Source organism: Heterocephalus glaber, unplaced genomic scaffold (assembly GCF_053883595.1).
Source record: "Heterocephalus glaber isolate CG9 unplaced genomic scaffold, H.glaber_assembly_v1.0 deba00001004, whole genome shotgun sequence".
NCBI classification, from domain to species: Eukaryota; Metazoa; Chordata; class Mammalia; order Rodentia; family Bathyergidae; genus Heterocephalus; species Heterocephalus glaber.
In genome coordinates this window covers 1,233,276-1,253,409 of record NW_028258179.1, presented here as the reverse complement: position 1 = coordinate 1,253,409, position 20,134 = coordinate 1,233,276, and the positions used below count along the sequence as shown (strand labels likewise).

The 20,134-nt window shown below is 38.5% G+C and overlaps 1 protein-coding gene across 12 annotated transcripts in view; it reads right to left on the bottom strand.

Moving 5' to 3' along the window:
* Rhbdd1 (rhomboid domain containing 1) overlaps positions 1 to 19,855 on the bottom strand; it is a 132,224-nt gene extending 112,369 nt beyond the window's left edge. For 4 of the 12 annotated variants that reach the window (XR_002390296.2, XR_015450538.1, XM_087209271.1 and 1 more), the window contains exons 1-2: positions 19,681 to 19,839; positions 17,682 to 17,863 (exon numbers count right to left, since the gene is read on the bottom strand). The gene's annotated coding sequence lies outside the window, so the exon portion shown is untranslated. Of the gene's footprint in view, positions 1 to 14,996; positions 15,092 to 17,681; positions 17,864 to 19,274 lie in introns of all 12 variants that reach the window. The other 8 variants (XM_087209274.1, XM_013066759.3, XM_087209275.1 and 5 more) reach the window with 6 other exon arrangements.
* Between the last annotated feature and the right edge of the window lie 279 nt (positions 19,856 to 20,134).

The window sequence follows — 20,134 nt, the reverse complement described above, 5'->3', positions numbered from 1 at the left end:
ATACAAAATACTGTTTGCAGGAAATAAAAAAATTAATACATTGTACTTTGAATCCTCAATGAATACACACTTAATGTACAGGCAAATGTAACCACAGCCAAAGTGAGAAAAGCATAATATCTTTTGGGTTCTGTTTTCACAAACATAAGCCACTACAGTACCTATGTAGGTGGAACCTAAGTTGTGAGTTTTAAGTAGAAAGATAAATCATCCCTGTTTCATAACATGAATATAGAACAGTTTCCTCCCTGATAAATTATAAAATTACCCATCCAAAGTGAGGGATGCAGCTTGATACAGGGTAACTTGAGAGACTCCAGCTGGACAATGAGAGGTTCAAATTTATAACTTGACCTTGTGGGCAAGGCAGGCACAGCCCTAGTGACACCATGAAAAACACATCCCAAAAAATTAGTCTTGCTGGGAAAAACCTAAAGCAAAATACAAGACCATAAAAAAGAGTTCATCATGGTATCATGGACTGTTTTTTGGCCTAATTTATATATGATGCAAGCTATGTGGAAACAGTGCTTTCATCTTCCTTTTATTGCTTATATCAGAACAATTTCCTGTTAACTAGCATGTTTGCTTTTACTGCCTGTATCAGAATCCCTTCCTTTTAACTGATACTATGTTTCACTTTTGGTTTTAGTATGTGTTAGTACAAATATCTAGGGACCAATTCTTCAATCGAAAACACCTGAGAGACAAACTGTTCAACTGATCTAGTTCTTCCAATGTTTTTCAAGTCTACTAGTCCAAGCCATCAGCATAACCTGCCTTATTTAGAACAAACTCTAGCTGGATTCTCTGCCTCTCCTATGATACCAACTGACCATCTTCCACTAATGCTCAGAGTAATCTTGCATAAAACTGTTTAATTTCCCTGTGGTAAGCCGTCAATGACATCATTACTGTGAGAAAAAACGTCCAAATTCTATCGTAACCAGACACTTGCTAACACTCACGCCCTGCTCATCCTCGGGCCTCATATCATGATGCTCTCTGCCTCAGTCACTATACTCCAGCCACACGAGTGCTCCCATGTCTCAGGAGCCCCACAAATATGGCATAAACGGCAAGGACAAGAATCCTCTGATCCAGTTTAATCACAACTACCCAGTTCTGCCACAGTATTGCCACAAACGCAGTGACTGCCATATGGCCCATGCGTAAAGTGTATTTCGCAAATGACTTAAGATTAGTGTTTTTATGTGTATGCATTATGTAATAAAGAAGACTAAGAAGGTCTCGGTATCTATATGTTCATCTTTACAGTATTTTTCCTGCAATTGTTAACAACCTTTCCCATGGCATTACAAATATTATTCCACTTAGCATTTTTAGCTCCAGAACAGTGTTTATAACATTTATCTCAACTTTATGGAAGTAAACTGCTGATTCATTTTAAATGTATTGATAAGCTACTTTGCTAGATCTGACAAAATAACATTTCAACTATGTAGTAATGCACATTAGACAACACTATATCAAGGTTGTACCAGAGAAAAATGGAAGATTTCTTGAAATATTGATAGGAAAATTAACCATATTTACTTTTAATGAGAAATTAAAAATTAAACAGGTATGTAATAAGAAAAACTAAGCAGCTAGAATAAACAAAAGAAACTGAATTCCTAACTTGGGAAACCAATGTGTCTCAAGGGGAAAGAAAGGAGTAAAAAGGGGAAAAAAACTAATCACAGTGATTTTCAGTTCTACTTACAAAGCAGAAAATATTTCATTGTCATCATTTACCATGGCAATATACATCTCAATTTTTGGATTTAAATGTTCAATAAGAATTGAGAGCATTAAATTGCAAGAATATATACCAGCTATAAATTCTATTCCTAATTTGGTGTCTGATACCAAATTAATTTCACAAGAAAGAGACTACAAAGTCATAATGGGAGTAAACAAATGTCGCTGTGAAGACTGGGACATTTCTATTACTAAAGTGCAACAAATTCTGAAATTATTCACTGAAATTGTCTTAAATTGTGTGAGTTCTTTAAAACTCAAGGGTTATTGCTGCATAACTGAGAAAGATTAATGCTATGTCATTACCACTATTTCCATACCTTTGGGAAATTTCAAAAACAGTTTCACATATTTTAAGTACACAGTCTCAAAAAATTATAGAAGGTGGGGCCGGGGATTTACCTCAGTGGTGCCGCATCTGCCTTGCAAGCACAAGGTCCTGAGGTCTTGAGTTCAATTCCCAGTACATCACACACACACACAAAAATTATAGAGGGAAGTGTAAATTTGTTCAAGTCTTATGGCAAGTATTTATCAAAGGCCTACTATCACCTAGGCTTATGACTTGATATGTCTTTCCATGTACTTAAGCTCTGAGTTTTGCAAATGGGGATATAATTAACATACTATAATATTCACTGTCTAAAAGTATACCATTCAGTATATTCACAAGGTTGTACAACTATTACCAGTATTAATTCCATAATTCTTTTGACCTCAGAAAGAGATTTTACATGCATTAGCAATCACCCTTCTATTCCAGACTCTGGCAACTACCACTGTGATTTCCACTAATCTCTATGAATTTGTCTATCTGAACATTTCATATAAATGAAATCTACTATAACTACTATGGAAATCATATGGAGACTCCTCAAAATATTAAAACTAGAAATTCTATTTGACCCAGCTATTTCCCTTACAGGTATCATCCCAAAAGAGTTAAGAACACCATATTACAGAAATCCAGGCATATGCATGTTCATAGCAGCACAATTCATAACAGCTAAATCTTGGAAATGGCCCATATGTCCTTCAATAGATGGATAAAGAAAACGTGGTATTTATTTATACACAAATTTTTTTATAATACTATGGCAGGTACTACTGTGCCATAAAGGATAAATTTGAGTCATCTGTAGGAAAATGGATGCACCTTGAGACCATAATGTTAAGTGAAATAAGTCAGACACATAAGCTTAAATATTGCATGATTTCTCTTATATGAGAAACCCAAAATATAAATAAAGGGTAGGGAGATAGATCTTTTTCAAATAGGAAGGGGATCAAAAGATGGAGGGAAGGGAAAGAAGGGGGAAGGGAAGAGGAAGGGGATGAAAAAAGAACTGAGATGTTTTATGTGCAGGTACCAACTCCCCAAGAGGAATGTAATCATTATGTACTGCAAACATGGAGTAATAAAAAAATGAAATCATACAACATATATAGCCTTTTGTGTATGCCTTCTTTTCCTTAGTATAATGTTTTCAAAGTTCATCCATGTAGTCAGCAATTATCAGTACTTCCTTTCTTTTCATAGTCAAATAATACATCACAGTGTAGATATACCACATTCTCTTTACTTATTTATCAGTTGATGGAAAATGGTTTCTACCCTTTGGCTATAATGAATAATGCTCCTATGAACACTCATATTTGATTCTTTGTATGAACATATGTTTTCAGATCTTTTGGATATACACTTAGGAGTAGAGTCACTGGGTCATATGGTAACTCTATGTTTAAGTTTTTGAGGAAGTGACAAATTGTGTTTCTAATTTCCGTATCATTTTACATTTCCCCTAGTGGTGTATGAGGTTCAGATTTCATTCATCTTTAACAATACTTGTTTTACCCATCTTTTTATTAGAGCCATCTTAGTGAGTGTAAAGTGGCATTTATCTCCTTAACAGCTGATGATACTGAGCAAATACTTAAATACTTTGATTGAAATGCAAGATAAACACACACATTCATAGGCACACAGATCAGAAGGTATACTCACCCACCTCCCTCACCCTCTCTCTCAAGAAACTATTGAACAAGCTCTGAGTGAGAGAAAGCTTCCGAAAGGTAAAACCACGCGGAACCATCTGGCTAATCGGAAAAACTAGCACTCCCATTCCCCTGTGATAGGATGTGTTGAAAGGAAATGTGAATGCATTTCAGTAACAGGCCATGGTTTAGGCCAACACATTCAACTATAAATAATGTAAAATCATTTTGAAAGAAACAGAGGTTAAATATGCTTCATTCTGCAAGCAATGCAAAAATGCTACAGAAAAGCAAATATTTATACTAAATATAAAAACTTTCTTTGCTTTTTGAATTGTAAGAACAACAAATTAGTGCATAAAAAATAGCACATTAGCCCAGGCAAAATATACACACAGCATTATGTGCACTTTTCCTTTTATTCCACTTTATACGGTCTGCTTTCTCTAGGAATAACTAAGCTGCAGCAGTTCTTACTCCTGTGACTCGGAAATCTTCTCATTCATGGCTTTTCAAGTCCAAGCTCAAAACCTATTTTCTCTATTTGCTAATGTAGAGCCAATTAAGGAAAAAATTTTCATCCAGGACAATAATAAATTCTCTTGTTCTTCCAATAAAACTTCTTGGTATAATTTTATTTCTCTTACAAGATACTAACTTGTTCAGTTCCCAAAAGATCCCAATTACAAAACACAGATGTTTCAAGATATTTTTGAAAATTTTAAAAATGGTATAGTACAAAATGCATTCGCATTTAGTGAAAACCAAAAATTTATTATCTGAATACTTGCAAATAAATGTTTTCTCTTTTCAAATACATAAATGCACTTCAAAAAGCTTTGCTATACACAAAACAGTTTTATGAACATGTAAATTATGCTTTTAAAACTTAATACTTAAATATTAAATATAATAGCAGATGGTGCAGCTCCACATCATTACACCATGTTCAATTTACCAGAATGCATCGTCTACCTAAGTTGATTACTTAGTAAATAGGGAGTCCTGGGGGTATTGTGTGGAATCTTCATCAGATAGCATAATCATTTGATGACAAGTTGCACATAAATAACAATTTTTTCTGGCCATCTAAATCTGGTAAGTGGCTTCTGAGCTACACTAATGATAAAATCAAAAGGAATCAGAGTAGTGCTCTCTTTTTTATTTCACATTAAAAGGAGAGATACAAAGAAATGAAGACAATCAAATGAATGAACACTGACTTCATGAATAAAAAATGAAAACTGGAATCAAATTATATTAAGGTAATGGGAATCTACTCTTTATGAATATTGTGACACTCTCAGTAATTACATTCCAGTATCTATTCATGGAATTATCTACAACTTCAACTATGTTCCAGGAAAAAAAAATAGGGAATTAAGAGCATTTTCTCCTTCTGAAGGCTGCTGAGATTTTTAATACAATGGTTCTCCAAACTCATATACTTCATTATTACAACCACATTAAGAAATTGTCTTAGCTGAGCATGTTGGAACACACCAGTAATCCAAGCACTCTGGGAGGCTGAGACATGAGAATCAAAAGTTCAAGCCCACCTTGGGCAAATTAGCAAGATGTTGTCTCAAAAACTAAAAAGAGGACTGGGGATGTAGCTCAGCATGAAGGCCCTGGGCTCAATCCCCAGTACTGCCTCTCTCCCAGAAAAGGAAAGAAAATAAAATAAAGGTGAAAGAGAAACTCTCTTATCTAGCTTGACACCTTCAAATCTAACACCACCTGTCTACATCTTCCTGATTCTAAATGAGAAGATCTAGAGATTTTAAGTTATACATACTCCCTCCTTTCCTTTTCTCTCAGGCACCATCTCCTCAGAGAATACAAATACAAAATTTCCCGTCCCTTAGCGGGCCAGGTCCAGCTGCCCTTCACACTAACCTGCCTTAAGTATCAACATCATTCATATAGAAGGCAACATGGGCAGGATACATGAACTCTGAAAAGTAAGATGTAAATCTACTAAACAAACATACAAATGGTCCAGACAAGCAAGCAACCATTAGCAACCACACGTATTATGGTTTGGTCCTTACCAAAGGACCTCACACACTTTCCCGATCTCCTTACACAACCTCTGACTTGATTTGCTCAAAATCTAATTTCATTATGTTACCCCTCCTCTGCAATCCATCAAGTAGCTTTCTATCTTTTATCACCAAAAGTCTCAATGTAATGTCACAGTTAACAGAATGAACTCTGGAGCCAAAGGGCCTGGGTTCAAATCCTGACAATCACTCAGGAGCTCTGTGATCTTGGTAAGTTCTTAAGTTATGCCTAAATTTCCTCATTTATAAAATAGACATTTAAGAGCAAAATCTGACACATAGGACTGTTGATTAATGTATGCAAAAATACGTGGAATGACGTCTGAAACATAATAGGAACTATGTTAAGTATCAGCTGAATTAAATCTTAGTTATCATCATGTGATTAACCTCGAGCTCTTTGGCCCAAAAACCAAGGTCTTATACCATTTATGCACCTTCCAGTAATACATATGCAATTAGGGCTTAAAATGAGTTCTGTTCAATTTGCTTCGTTTCACTTAGTTCTCACAATCCTGTGAGGACAGCATTAGTTTCACTTTATCCCCTCAAGCAACGATGGTGAACCTTTCAAGGATAACAAACAGCCACAGCTGCATGCATGCCACAGGTTCGCCACCAATGTCCCAGAGGGGCTACCCGGCACTTTCCAAGAAAATCACTTAACTGTCCTGCTACCCACTCCGAAGCATGATGTACAAAGCTGCACACAGGAGAAGTAACCCTGGAGACTTCATGGGGATGCTGAAATGCCAGCACTTGGCTTTCTCTGTCCACGGTGCTTAATCAGCAAGGCCACCTCACAGATGGGCAGTCATGTGGGCTCTCCCACCACCAGATGTCACTAAGGTGGATTTCTCACACACACACACACACACTCACACACAGACACACTCATACACACCAGCTTTTATTTGGAGCTTGGATTTCAGTTCACTGTTTCAAACATAAGCCCCAATTTGGTGAAAATCCCCACAGTTCTGGTGAAACCATGGTGGGGGGAGCACGCATTCCTTTTTCAGTACAGGAAAGAAACCAAGGTGACAAGGCCCATCAGCTGGACTCAAATCCAGCTCTTCCCACAGCACAGGCCATGCTGCTATCTGTCGAACCCTTTGATGTTCTGCCTCTTACAACTGCAACTTGGACTACTACTGCCTCTACTTGCACAAAGCCCTAGCAATTGGCCCACTCATCCCTTAAGAAGGCCAAATTCCATTCTGTATTTCCACATCAGCAGTAGTCCAAGGCAGAACATCAAAGGGTTCGACAGATAGCAGCACGGCCTGTGCTGTGGGAAGAGCTGGATTTGAGTCCAGCTGATGGGCCTTGTCACCTTGGTTTCTTTCCTGTACTGAAAAAGGAACGTGTGCTCCCTCCACCATGGTTTCACCAGAACTGTGGGGATTTTCACCAAATTGGGGCTTATGTTGTCACACATCATGCAACAAACGCCTCAAAAGCCTGTAAGCGGTTAAAAAAATCTTGTTTCTTGGAGGATAAAATTGAGAGAATTATTAAGCACTAAAAGGAATCAAAATAGTGTTTTGTTTTTGCTCAGCTTTTACTCATAATAGTGTAAAATTTAATTAGAACTTCATAATGGGAAAAAATGATGGAAAGTGTAAAGATTTCAATGCTTATTATCTGCCTTAGTTACTTCTCTCATTGCTGAGAGAAAATACCCAACACCCAAAGTTAAGAGGAAAGGTTTATTTGGCTCACAGTTTGTAGAGGTTTCAGTTCGTAGTTGGCTGGCTCCCAGGCAGGGTGGCATGGAGAGGGGCATTGCAGAGGAAGCAGAAGGCAGAAAGGCAGCAAGCAGCAAGCAGTGGGCAGCAACCCTCTTTCTGTCCCTAATATCCTATCCAGGCTACGCACCCTTAGGGTGGGCGGCACTCACACTCAGGGTGGGGCAGCCTTAATCCTAGCAAGCACCATGAAACAATCCGAGCATCACATCCTTGATCCCAACGACACACACCCGAGACCCAGCCACCTCCAAAAAGCCCCACCTATGACCACCCGAGGCTTTAGGGGCGACACAGAGATACCATAACATCGTCTAAAAGCAAAAGTCTTGATCTTATGAAAAATAACTTACCAAAAGAAGGTAGAGCAAGAAATTTTATGTTAGATATAATTTTTGGCAATTGCCTTAGTTCAGGCTACTATAACCAAGTACCACAGACTGGGTGACTTATAAACAACAGAAAGTTTTCACAAGCCTAGAGACTGGACATCTGAAATCAGCATGCCAAGATGGTCACATTCTGGTAAGAGTCCTTTTACAGGTTGCAGACAGTTATCTTTGTTGTTGCATCCTTATATAGTAAAAAAGGGCAGAAGAGATCTCTGGGGGCCCTTTTCAAAGGGTACTAATATCATTCATAAAGGACCCACCCCCATGAACTAGCTGTTCCACATCCTAATACTATCACACTGGGTATTCTGGAGTCATCAGAAACTCTGGATTCAAATCCTGATTTTGAATTACATTCCAAGCATTTTTATAAAATTTATTTTTGCAAACACAAAACATTACTGAGACAAAATAAAGGTGGTAGCTACAAAAAGAGAAGTTTAAATATGGGAAAACAATGTCAAATGATATGATTATGTATTCTAAGTCACAGAAATATATGTCCAAGCTGGTAAAAGGAACTGCCAAAAGAAACTCTCAAGACTTGATAACCAGTTCTACCCTATAAATTCAACAAAACTCAGTAAGCAAATAAGACTGAATCACAGTGTTTATGGGAAAGGTTAGGTCAACTTTACCTAGTAAGGGATATGGCAGAGCCAAAAGGAAACAAAGTTAAACAGAAGACTTCAACTTCTAATCTGGCCTTGCCACTAAAGAGAAGGATAAAGTGGCCTAAAGAAATAAAAAATAAAGCAAACAAACAAACAAACAAAAACCCAACACCACAACAAAAACCAAGCTTTTCTACAGAGGACTTGTTTCGAGGTTAAAAAATCCAAAGGAACTATGCGTTGGCTTCGGACCCAGGCACAAGACACCAGAAAGGAGTTTCAGACAGGAAATGCTCTGAACTACTTTCAATAACAGTAACAGAACAACAACAAAAGATGTGTCCATTTAAGATCAATTTAATTAAATTACATAGAGATAATAAAATAAGGGAAATGAGGCCTTGGTAGTGTGAGCCATGTTCAGGGGCTCCCCAGTAACATGGAGACCTTACATAAAAAAGCAATGACAGTAATAAAGAACCAGAGTGACTGTCTCCAGAGAAGTAGCATTCATCTCTGCTTCTGCAAGCTCTCCTGGTCTTAGGTGTCCTGGTTCAGGTCCTGGCTTTGTGATCCTGGTTACCCAAGATCATCGACCTTCTGAACAATCTATTTTTTTTAGGTTGAGATGTTGCTTTGTAGCACATAAAGCTCAGGAAGTCTAAGTCTAGTAGCTATTGTTTTAACCACTGAAAAACACATACCCGTTTTGGTGCAGGTGTTTAATTATTCTAATATACAGATAAAAAGGAAAAGTCAAAGTATAGGCCAAACTTGTACATACTACTTGTTAATCTTTGGTATTGCTGCCCTCAAATTTTACATGTATGATCATTCCATTCCATCATCTCCTGAAACAGATACTATAATTACTCATTTTATAGATGAGCAGAGATTTTAACTAACATAATTCAGCCCAAGTCTCTGCTCTTAGAGTGAAATTGTGGTCGTTTGTCTACAAAGAGGCTGAAAGTTTTTAACTCTCAAGCTGGTCTACACCTAGATTTCAGCAATTCATCAAAATCACCATTTAAGTTTTTTACCAGTTATTGCTTCCAGTGTCTTCAGTTCCTGGTAAATGGTTCTCAGTCGTGATTCTTTCTAGTCTTTCAAGACTTCAAGAGGGCCAGAATGATCTGTGACTTCAACTGTCTGACAGATCTAAGAAAACTGGCTGATTTTCAGTTTGTTCATCTTTTTTCTTGTGAGGACAGGGGTGATGACTCCTAAACTCTTTATATGTCAGAGCTCACAGTGGAAGTCTAATACTTTAATCACCAGTGTAATAGGAAGGACATAATCTCAGCACAAAGAATATTCTTTTCCAAGAAGGGTCACTAGTGATTCTCATTAAACATACCAAAACTGACACGTGCATTTTGAAAATATTTAAATATAGCCAAGGCCACTGCATAAGGGCTTTACTCTACATCAGTTGTTTTCTTGATACAGTCAATTTATAAATTTATATTGGAGAATAAAACAAAGTAATGTTCAAAGCCCAACTTTTTTGAACATGATAAACTACTCCCATCCAAATCCGCAGTTGTAACTCTCCGTCCAACTGCAGATAAAGCTCCTCCTGCCACTGACAATAACTCGAAAGCTAAATCCTTCTGACTACTTTCAGAAGTTCAGGACTTTTTGAAAGTAAAGAGCCACACTGACTATAGTGCTTATGTACTTCTTAAACACTGAACATGTGTAAAACTGTGCCACCGTTTAATTAGGTTCCTATCTCATCTGTAATGTGGCACTGATAAAATTTTTTGAATGTTGTGCTAACACCATGTGTCACAAAACTCTATGGTTTCTATGGAATGATTTTGCAGAGTATAGTGACTTTTAGGAATGTGTGTGTCATATTCCAGCAGGGCTGACTGTATTGATAGCATAAAGCATATGAGAGGGAAGACAGGCCAACACCTATGAACTGCTGGTTGGCAGCCATTATTACACAACTTCTTCTTACACTATTCTTTAACCAAACTCACCAAAGGCAGAGGTTCTCGTCAGTCAAGTACTCAAAATACCACGTGCTCTTAGCTTTCTTTGACAAATTACAATAAAAAGGAATAAATTATCAGTATCAAATATCCCTACTTTTCCCCTTTAGGACTTCTCCATCAAAAGTTGTTTCACCTTCCCCTTCTTTCATTTAGACTTCTTTTTTTAAAAATTCATTTAATTTGGTATTTGCTTACTGGACTGTATGTCCTAAATGTGCCAAGTTTTCATGTCTGATTATAGCTATCCAAGGACATAGACAAGATATTTGTGTTTGGCCAAGTGCTTTTAGTAGAATACATAAGTGTTAATATTCACTTGGAGCATATAATCCTGCCACCAATTTCAACAAAAAAGTAATGGAAGAATAAAAATAAGAACTAAGGATCAGATACACACGCAGCTCAATAAACAAGCTGCATTTACATTCATTGTGCATGTTCCATTTCTAGACAGCATACAAGGTCAAACTACTAACTGTCAGTTACAATAAGCTTCTAAACTTCTGGTCAATTACCTGGTTAATAACAAAAGACAGGGCTATGACATCATTACAGTTATAATTAATTTACACTGAGCAGCTTCCTGTTAATCAAATATATCTTTAAAACCATTTAATTATTTTTCACCTAGAAAGCAACATTCAGCTTTGTTAAATGAAAAGCAATCTTGCTGAATTCAACATGAAAGGGTGTCAGGCTGCTCTAAGACATAAAGGACAAAAGCCTTCACAGGGCACACTGCAGCAATATAGGAGCTGTTGCTACATTCATAGCAAAAAGCAGCACAAAATGATGGATAATACATCACATTTTAATAGTCTGAGAACATAAAAAGTTGTCAGGGAACTGGGGATAAACAGGCTCCGGGAAAAGAAATGTCCCAATGCTTTTGTCAAAAATACAAGACTAGCAATACTAACACATGCAGTAAAAGACAGTATAGTTAAGTGTATGGTCCCTGAGAAAGACAGGTAGGTAGGGTAGGCAGGTAGATAGAGGATTCATAAATTGGGAGATGACAGTTTCTTGTGCATATAGACAAAGATGAAAATTTTTAAATAGTTTTAAAGTGGATTTTTATAACAGTACTGTAATCAATTGGCATTTTCTAGGAGTTTCTATAATCCTACTTTTTTTGTTTTGGGCGAGTTTTTTGGCGGTACTGGGGATCGAACTCAGAACCTTGCCCTTGTGAGGCAGTTGCAGTGCTACTGAGCTAAATCCCTGGGTCTGTGATCCTACTTTTTAAACTGCATCATATCATTCAATTATATATACTTTTTAAACAATAAAATAAGGTATGTAAAAGGAACATGAAAGCAGAAATGATTTTCAATTAAAATAAATTATATTATAAAATCTCAAACCAGTTTCTGCCAGGATCATCTGAAGATTTAAGAATTTAATGAGCCTTGATTTGGGGGGATTAAAAAAAAAATCTCAAAAGTCAGCTGACAAAGTTTTACTTTCTCCTTTTTTTAAAACTGTTATGGTCTCCAAAGAAATGATTAATTATATTTACACATAACAATAACTAAAAGATGAAACTACTAGATTTTGTATATAATTCTGAATTTTGCTCCTCAGCTGGGGTGAACCGGTGCCAACTCAATTCTGAACCATCACCACTCGTGATTTCTGGTATCAATCAGAAGCCAGTTCCCTCTCTCTTCGACACAGGTTTTCGTGTAATGAGGTCTCATTAAGGTTTTCCGGCTGACGACCCTTCAGACCTACATTTCTAAGCCAGGAGGCACACAGGGAGCTGCAGTGCAAGCACCCACGATCACCCCCTTCAAGAGGGTTTAAATAATTCCATTTTCATATTTGCTCCACATCAGATCTGTCTAACTAAAGTCAATGAAAAAGTGATAGCTGCTGCCACCACCTCTCATTTAATCCTGTGTAAGAATTGTTTGTGAATTATTTATGTCACTGAAACACTCTGCACAAGAACTAGTCAATTGAGGGGGAAAATCACGCTGGGCTTCAAAGCTGTGTTGTTTCCACAAAGCACACGGGACATCCACAAATTACTTGGTGACAGGAAACAGCTTAGGGACCTCTCCCTGACTAGCATCAATACCTTATTCTCTCAATAACATGACTGCATCCCCTGCTCTCACAGCATACGGTATTGGGAGGAAGGCAGAGCTGTCAATCAAGGGTTTCCCTCTCCTGCTCGGGTACAAAGTGGTAGTGAGCAAAGCTGGAATAACTCTCCCTGGAATTTAGAATTTATGCAGCGATACTGGGACCAACAACTTTCAGAGATAATCCTCAGAGCATTAACTTGAAGAGCTTTCCAGATCTACCGAGTCTACCCAAGAACTCACTAGCTGCTGACCCTTATGAAGGTCTGGTGATTTGGGTTTTCTGTTGATTCTTTTAATATATTTCTTGTTGTGAACTAAGCTACCTGGATAAATTAGATAACTGTGCTTCTGCTGTTTGTAATCAAAGACCTCCCAAATACTAGGCATTTGCAAGGGCTGACAAACAGATCTCAGTTTATTTCAAGTAACACCAATTCCCATTTCTACTGAATGCAATACACAGAGCTAATGATGTCACATGAAAACAAGTTCTACATAAAAAAGTCTTCTCAAAGTCACATACTTTGTGTACGTACTTGGATACTGGATAAAGAATGTGTCTCAAATGGAAAGACAGTCTGAAATTTGTTTTCTGTTTTCACAAAGTTAAGGTTTGGGTATTTCTAATTACTGAAGTGATTTTTCTAAAGACTTTGTGCTAAAACTCCCTGCCTTTATTTACCATTGAAAATAAGACCAGTACACACATTTAACAAAATGTCACTTAATGAAAGGCTCTGCCTAGAACTTTAGGATAATCAACCATTCATCCAATCAAAACCGAAATAAAATCAAAGAGGCTTCTTCAAACTCTTCAATAGCATGGTCTTCAGGAAGAAACATGAAAGTGTTCTGAATGCTTTCCTAAAGAGAGATGTGCATCATCATCTTTCACTATCATATAATTCATTTATAAACATAGATCATCACATTTCTCCAATCATGAACACAGAAAAGAAAACCAATAATGTGAAACCACAGCAATAAGTATTATCCATTTGATTTTGTACCTCTGCCTGAATTCCTTCATTGAACAAATGTCTGAACATCTACTAAGAAACACACACTATCCTTTCAGGAAACCACAGCCTAGAAAGGGAAGCAAAGATGAGCATGAGCATGGGATAAAGAACTATGCAAACATTCCTCATTTAATGACGGAGTTCCATTTCTGCAATTAGGTTGTTAAATGAATTGGTCACTAACTGAGGAATTGTATACAGTATGTATATTACAATATTCAGAACAAAGAAATAGTCATAGGAAACTCCAACTTGATGACTTGGCTTCTATTTGCATAACTCTTACATGCAGTACTATGATGTACATGAGAACATAAAACTATGGTACTGTACAGTACAATCACCAAACATTACAGTACTGTACAAACCAGGTGTACTGTACAAAGAAAAAGACATCAAGGCTCTAAAGGCAAGATGTACAGAACAGTACCCAAAAAAAGGCTGTAAATTCAAGCAGCAGGTGCTAAGTTCAAACAGCGTGCCTCAGTCAAACGTCTGAACGTCACTGAACAGGCAGGTCGTTAAACAAGGAATATTTGTATTAAAACTGTGTATCAAGGTACATGGAGTGTTCCAAAAACATTAAAAATAAGTTTCAAAGTTTTATGTGGGGTGTGAAGAGAGAAAAAGAAAAAGAAAATTCAACTGCCGGCAGTCTGTGGCAATGAAAAGATAAGCTGACTCTTGAATCACCATCCAAAATAGAGTAACAACAGAGTATCATTTCAGGAAAATACAAGGATTCATCTCCAGTCATTATGTGATGAACGTGATAGCTACAGGCTAGAATTTAGAAAGCTAAAACTGTCCCTTATTAATATAAAATTAACATGCCTTGAAAGACAAAAAAAGGAGTATCTTTTAATATGTTGGTGTGAAGGAAGAGACTGCACAGGATGTATGTACAATATTTCTACCTTTGTTCAAATTTGGAATCACAACTGATTCCCTGCAACACTCATAACCCCAAAATTGCTAGTACTAGTCACATGAGAAGAGGTGGCACAATTTCTTTCAATGTTGCCCAAGGGACTTTTTTCCTCGAGGAAAAACTGCAAAATTATATGCAGCTACCAACACACAGACACACATACACATACACACACATACATTTTATATAAAACTGTAATGTGTATAAATTTTATTCATTAGTATCTCAATATTGGGATTTTGGATTTAAAATGCATAAGCAAGTCAGCACTGTGGCAAATCAGCTGCTGGTATCATGACAACATTCCTGGAGCTCAAGTCAGAAGATCTGGGGTAAATCTGGGTGCCACCACTTACTCGTATGTGGCCTTGGGCAAGTCATATAATCACTCCTGCAATGCTTCTATATCTTTATCCACAGACGGGGGGACAATCCACTTACTTCCAAGTCACTGAGAAGAATAAATAAAATAACATCTTATATGAAAGCAGACAGCATATCACCAAAGTTTGTTTTCACTCTCCTTTCCTCTCCCTACCGTAATGAGCCTTTTCCCTCATGGAACTACACTTTATTGCTTAGTAATTATGATGTGCATGCAACAAAGTCCAAGAAACTAGACTGTAAATAACACCAACACGCAAACCTGAACGCACACACTGTTAGTTGGCGACCATCTAAATCCCAAAGGGTCCTTGCACACCATCTATTGCATCCCAGAAATCTGATATATTTTCTTTTCTGAATACAGCCAAAATTATCCACTGGCTTTGAAATATCACCATCATGATGCTGCACACGGCAGCTGGTTGACTGAACGTGACTCCCCCTCCCCCACCCTCCAGCTGTCACCAGGAACCCCTCAATGGATGAAAAAAAGACAATGTAATATTACTACTCCCGCAATTAATAACAACCTAACAAATACTTAGCATTCGAGATTATTTTTCTTATGAAAGCTCATTAACTAAGAATTAACTCTTAAAAAAACACTTCACTATATAAATGCAGACCAGCTGCTTTCATACAACAAAAAACAGTGGATAGTAAACACAAGTCATATGTGTATTTCCTGACTCCTTGTTTTTCCCTAAGTCATTTGTCATGCTAAACAATAGTTAAAATACTAAATAGCTTTCAATAGTGATACAGCTGTCACAACTTTAGAGGGACTTTTTAAGCTAATTTTGTCAAAAATATGTACAGAATCCTTTTTTTGTACAATATACGTCAGGCTAAAGGCTGCATTTAAAAAAGTAATCACTCGTGCCTCTGCCTGAGAAGCCACACATAGATGGGCTCTGCTGAAAACCCTGGGATCTGACTGCAGTACAGGTTAGTGAATCCCACTCACCAGAATTCTTCATGTCGTTAATTCTGAAGGACAGCTTATGCCCTAAGGTTTTCTAACCCACAGATGGTTTCACACTCAGATCCCTGGAATCCTGGGTTCCCTGACCCTGCCTCTGCCTCGGACTATGGCTGCCCTGGATCAAGAGCCTGGGCCTTCTACCTCATTAATCTTAAAGCCTCTCCAATCCTGAACTTTCCAAATAAGATTCTGCTGAAGAGAGGCCAGCTCAGGAAAAAAAAACTCCCAAAAAACCAAGGACTACTGCTTAAATGATGTAACTGTAGCATTAAAGGAAATCTATCTTTTTAAAGCACAGATTCTACTTTTTAAACAGTGCTGAGGTTTTTTCTGGTTGTTTTGAGGTACTGGGGTAGAACCCAGGGCCTTCACACCAAACTACACCCCCAGCCCTTTTCCATTTTTTACTTCTGAGTCAGGATCTCAACAAGTCACTAACTAAGTTATTCAAGCTGGAACTGAATACACAATCCTCCTGCCTCAGCCTCCCACAGTATGTAGAATACAGGTGTGCACCACCAAGCCTGGCTTTTTAACATTTTAAAAGAAATTTTACATATATATAGGCACATATGTAACTTTACATAAATGTATAATTTCCTTTTACACTTAGCTCCCATCCTCATATTACAATACACCGCCAAGTGAACAAAATTATAACTTAATATAAATGTTCTAACTACTTTGTGTTCATATATTCATAGCAATATGTACAGAAAAATATACAGGATTCTTATTACTTTTTTAGAAAAATGGAACTCAAAAGTTTTTAGTTTGCTCTCATTAAGCACCCATATTGGAAAAAATATTAACTCTTTCAGACATTTTCTAATACTTGAGTGTACATTTTGAATTAAGGTACCATTTCCTGTAACAGTCAGCATCTCCTATTATATAGCTTACTGTCCCCATTAAGGGCACCTACAGCAGAATCACCAAAGATACTCAAATATTTAGTATCCCCTGATCTTCCAGTAAACTAACAAAATAATTTCTAGAAGTTTCTCTGTTAAGATAAAATTGAAGAGTTTTCTAACACATTAACATTTTTTTCTCCATTATTTGCTTTCTCTGATTCACAAGAATATGAAACCATTCACTCTAGCACCTTTATCACATAAGCAGTGCAGTTATGTACAAATAATTACCTTACTTATAAAATATATTATAAAGAAATGATGAGACAAAGGTTTTCCTTTTCCCCTTTCTTCCCCTCCCCAAAAGGCCACATTTATTAAGCTTCTGTGCCTAACATACGGTTGACATGTTTTACACACTATTCTACTTCAATGATCTGAGGAAGGCACCCTATGACCCCTATTTTACAGAGGAAATTAAAGCTGGGAAGATGTTAATTTGTCTACTGAACACAATCAATACTTAGGGGAGGCAGGACTCAAAGAAAGTTCTGCCAGACTCAAAACCACTGCTATGTATCTGCCTTTTTTTAAATGGAGAAAAAAATATTTATGGATTTCAAAAAAATGAATGTTTCAACATCATGTAAAGGTACGAGATCCCACTGATGAATGTAACTGTACTGTATACCTAAAATGTACCAATAAACTAAATGGAAAAAAAACCCCGAATGTTTCATGATGAGATAGTGTTTAATAGGAAGGTTAACAAAATTATTTATAGAACTTGACACCTGAAGTGACATGTTTACCTGAAAACTCTCACCCACGATATCCAGGAGCCCCGTGTGGCCTTAGAAGCAGTGTTCTCCAAAGTAATTCGATACGTAGGCTGCAGGTTGGCACTGACCCTTTCCAGCACTGCAGTGAAGCTAGACTTTAGGGCAGTGGCTTCAGATCCTGAATATTTCTCTTAGTACCCCTAAAGCAGCCCCTTTAAAAGGAAAAGGAACGGCTGTAAGAAAACACCACATCCAACAGTTTGAAAAAGCAGCAGGTTGAGGGTCTATCTCCTGTGATCCTACCAGAAAATGGAGGTATGGAAAGTAAATATGGGCCTGTTTTGCTATGGCAGAGCTGTACGACACAGGCATAAGGAAGGTAGAATCACTGTCAGTCGTGGCTTTTGCTTGCAGTCACTGCTCTGACAATGTTTCTCATCTCTAAAGCTAGCACTTACTTCTAGTATATGTGCTGCCGAAGCGAGCACGCTAACACTTACTTCTAGACATGACTAAATCCTCCTCAGTAAAGTAGGTATAACTTAGCTGAAGGAACCAGAAGACCAGAATTAAAAACTATTCTGACGTGATTACTATTCTAATATGATTTTTTAAAATACTACAGCCTCAACAGCATTAGTATTAGTACACATGGCTATAACTTCTAACAGACCCTGCATCCAACACTGGACCATTTAGAATACAACTGAATCTGGAAGTAAAGAGATATAACATCCTCTCAGCAGTGCTCATACCTAGGCACTAAATTCATCTAACCTAACAAAGAATGCTTCCAGCACAATCTATATGTTTATTTCATGAAGTTCTAGCAAGTTACTTATAACATCTCATCTTCAGTGTTTTGTATGTGTTGGTATTAAAAAATTTTCTTGAGTCTTGGAATATTTACAATCCCATAAAGTAACATTTAAGTGAGTCCAAGGTTCTATTATTACACCTCAATTCAAATTTCATTATCTGTGACAGCACAATGGGTATTCTTTATGGCTACAGTAGCTTTTCAACATTACCACCCAAGTGTACTGGGACCAACTGGAAGACTTGCTCAAATATTTTGATTCAGTAAATCTTAGGTATGTTTCCAAAATTTGCATTCCAATAAGTTACCAGGTAATGCTGATCCTAGTAGTCCTGAACAACTGAGGAATAACTACATTGCTAGCATCCTTTGAAAGATAATTCATTCTCACAATCTATGCCTGGTCAGCAGCAAACGACAGATCTCTAGATAAAGCTTACTAGAACTAGAGGAAGAAAAAAAAAAAGAAAAAGTGAGAAATAAGACGAAGACTTCGTAAAAGAAGTTTCAAATAATTTTTAAAAGTCTAGTGCCACTGAATGTACTGTAAGGGCCCTAAACGCCTCCACAAGGGAAACCTAACTATCCAATAATATCATAACTACCCAATAATTCACCTGGATAATTCAAGAGCTTATGCTCACTTTGGAAAAACACATAAGCCTGTGATCCGCTTTTGGAAAATCTATTCAAAGGTTTTTAAGATATGAGCAAAAAAGGGGCCAAATTCACTTAGGTGGATTTCCCGTTCCCTATTAAGTGAAACGCCACTCTGGGGTTCAAGGGTTGGGTTTGCCACACACTTGTTAAGAAGTTACTGTCCCATCAGCGCTTGAGACTGCAAGTTGTGTCGCTGATGCAACATCGCTGTCAACTTCCTGCTTTCGAAAGGACCCTTCAAAACTCCCTCAGAGCCACCCCATCCTCTGGGCGCCGGGGCACCTCGTCCCTGCGAGGTCGGTCCCCAGCAACAACGACGCTGGCAACAGCGGCGAGCGCCCGGGGAAGAGGTTCCAGAAGACGCCCTCGCACTCTCGGATCCCCCCGAGGGTGCCAACGGCGCGCACCGCCCTGCGCAGGTCCCCCGGCAGGCGCTGGCCGCGGATCCACAGCCTCACCAGGCTGCCGGAGCCCGCAGCCCCGCAAGTCTGCCGAGAAACCCGGCAGAACCAACTACGCAAGCTGGGCTGAACAAACGCGGAAACTCACGCTCTCTATGGCCCGCCTGCGTCCCCACGTCTTCCTACAGGCGTGCGTCATCACGTACGGACGTGGATCCCGGACGCACCCCGGGCCGGGGCCTGTGTAAGGAACTCGGGAGGCCCAGCGACGCTCCCGGGCGGGGCTGGGAGAGCGCTGTGAAGCTGACGGCGGGCTCTGGCGCAAGCGCATTGTGCGTGCCCGCGCTCCCGTACCCGCGTGCTGCGACGGCGGTTCGGAGGGGGCCGCGAGGGCGCGACGGGGAGAGGACAAGGACCCGTGTCCTCGACCCACCCTCCAAACGCCTTTAGAAGCGCGGATAGTGGCATCAATTGCTGTCAGATAGAACTATCGGCCACCTCTAATGTGTGAAGCAAAGGAGCTCCTTGCCCTTGGGGGGGGGGGGCAGACGTGGGCAGGAGCGGCGAGTGGGCCCAGCCCCTTGCCCACCTCTTCTGTCGGG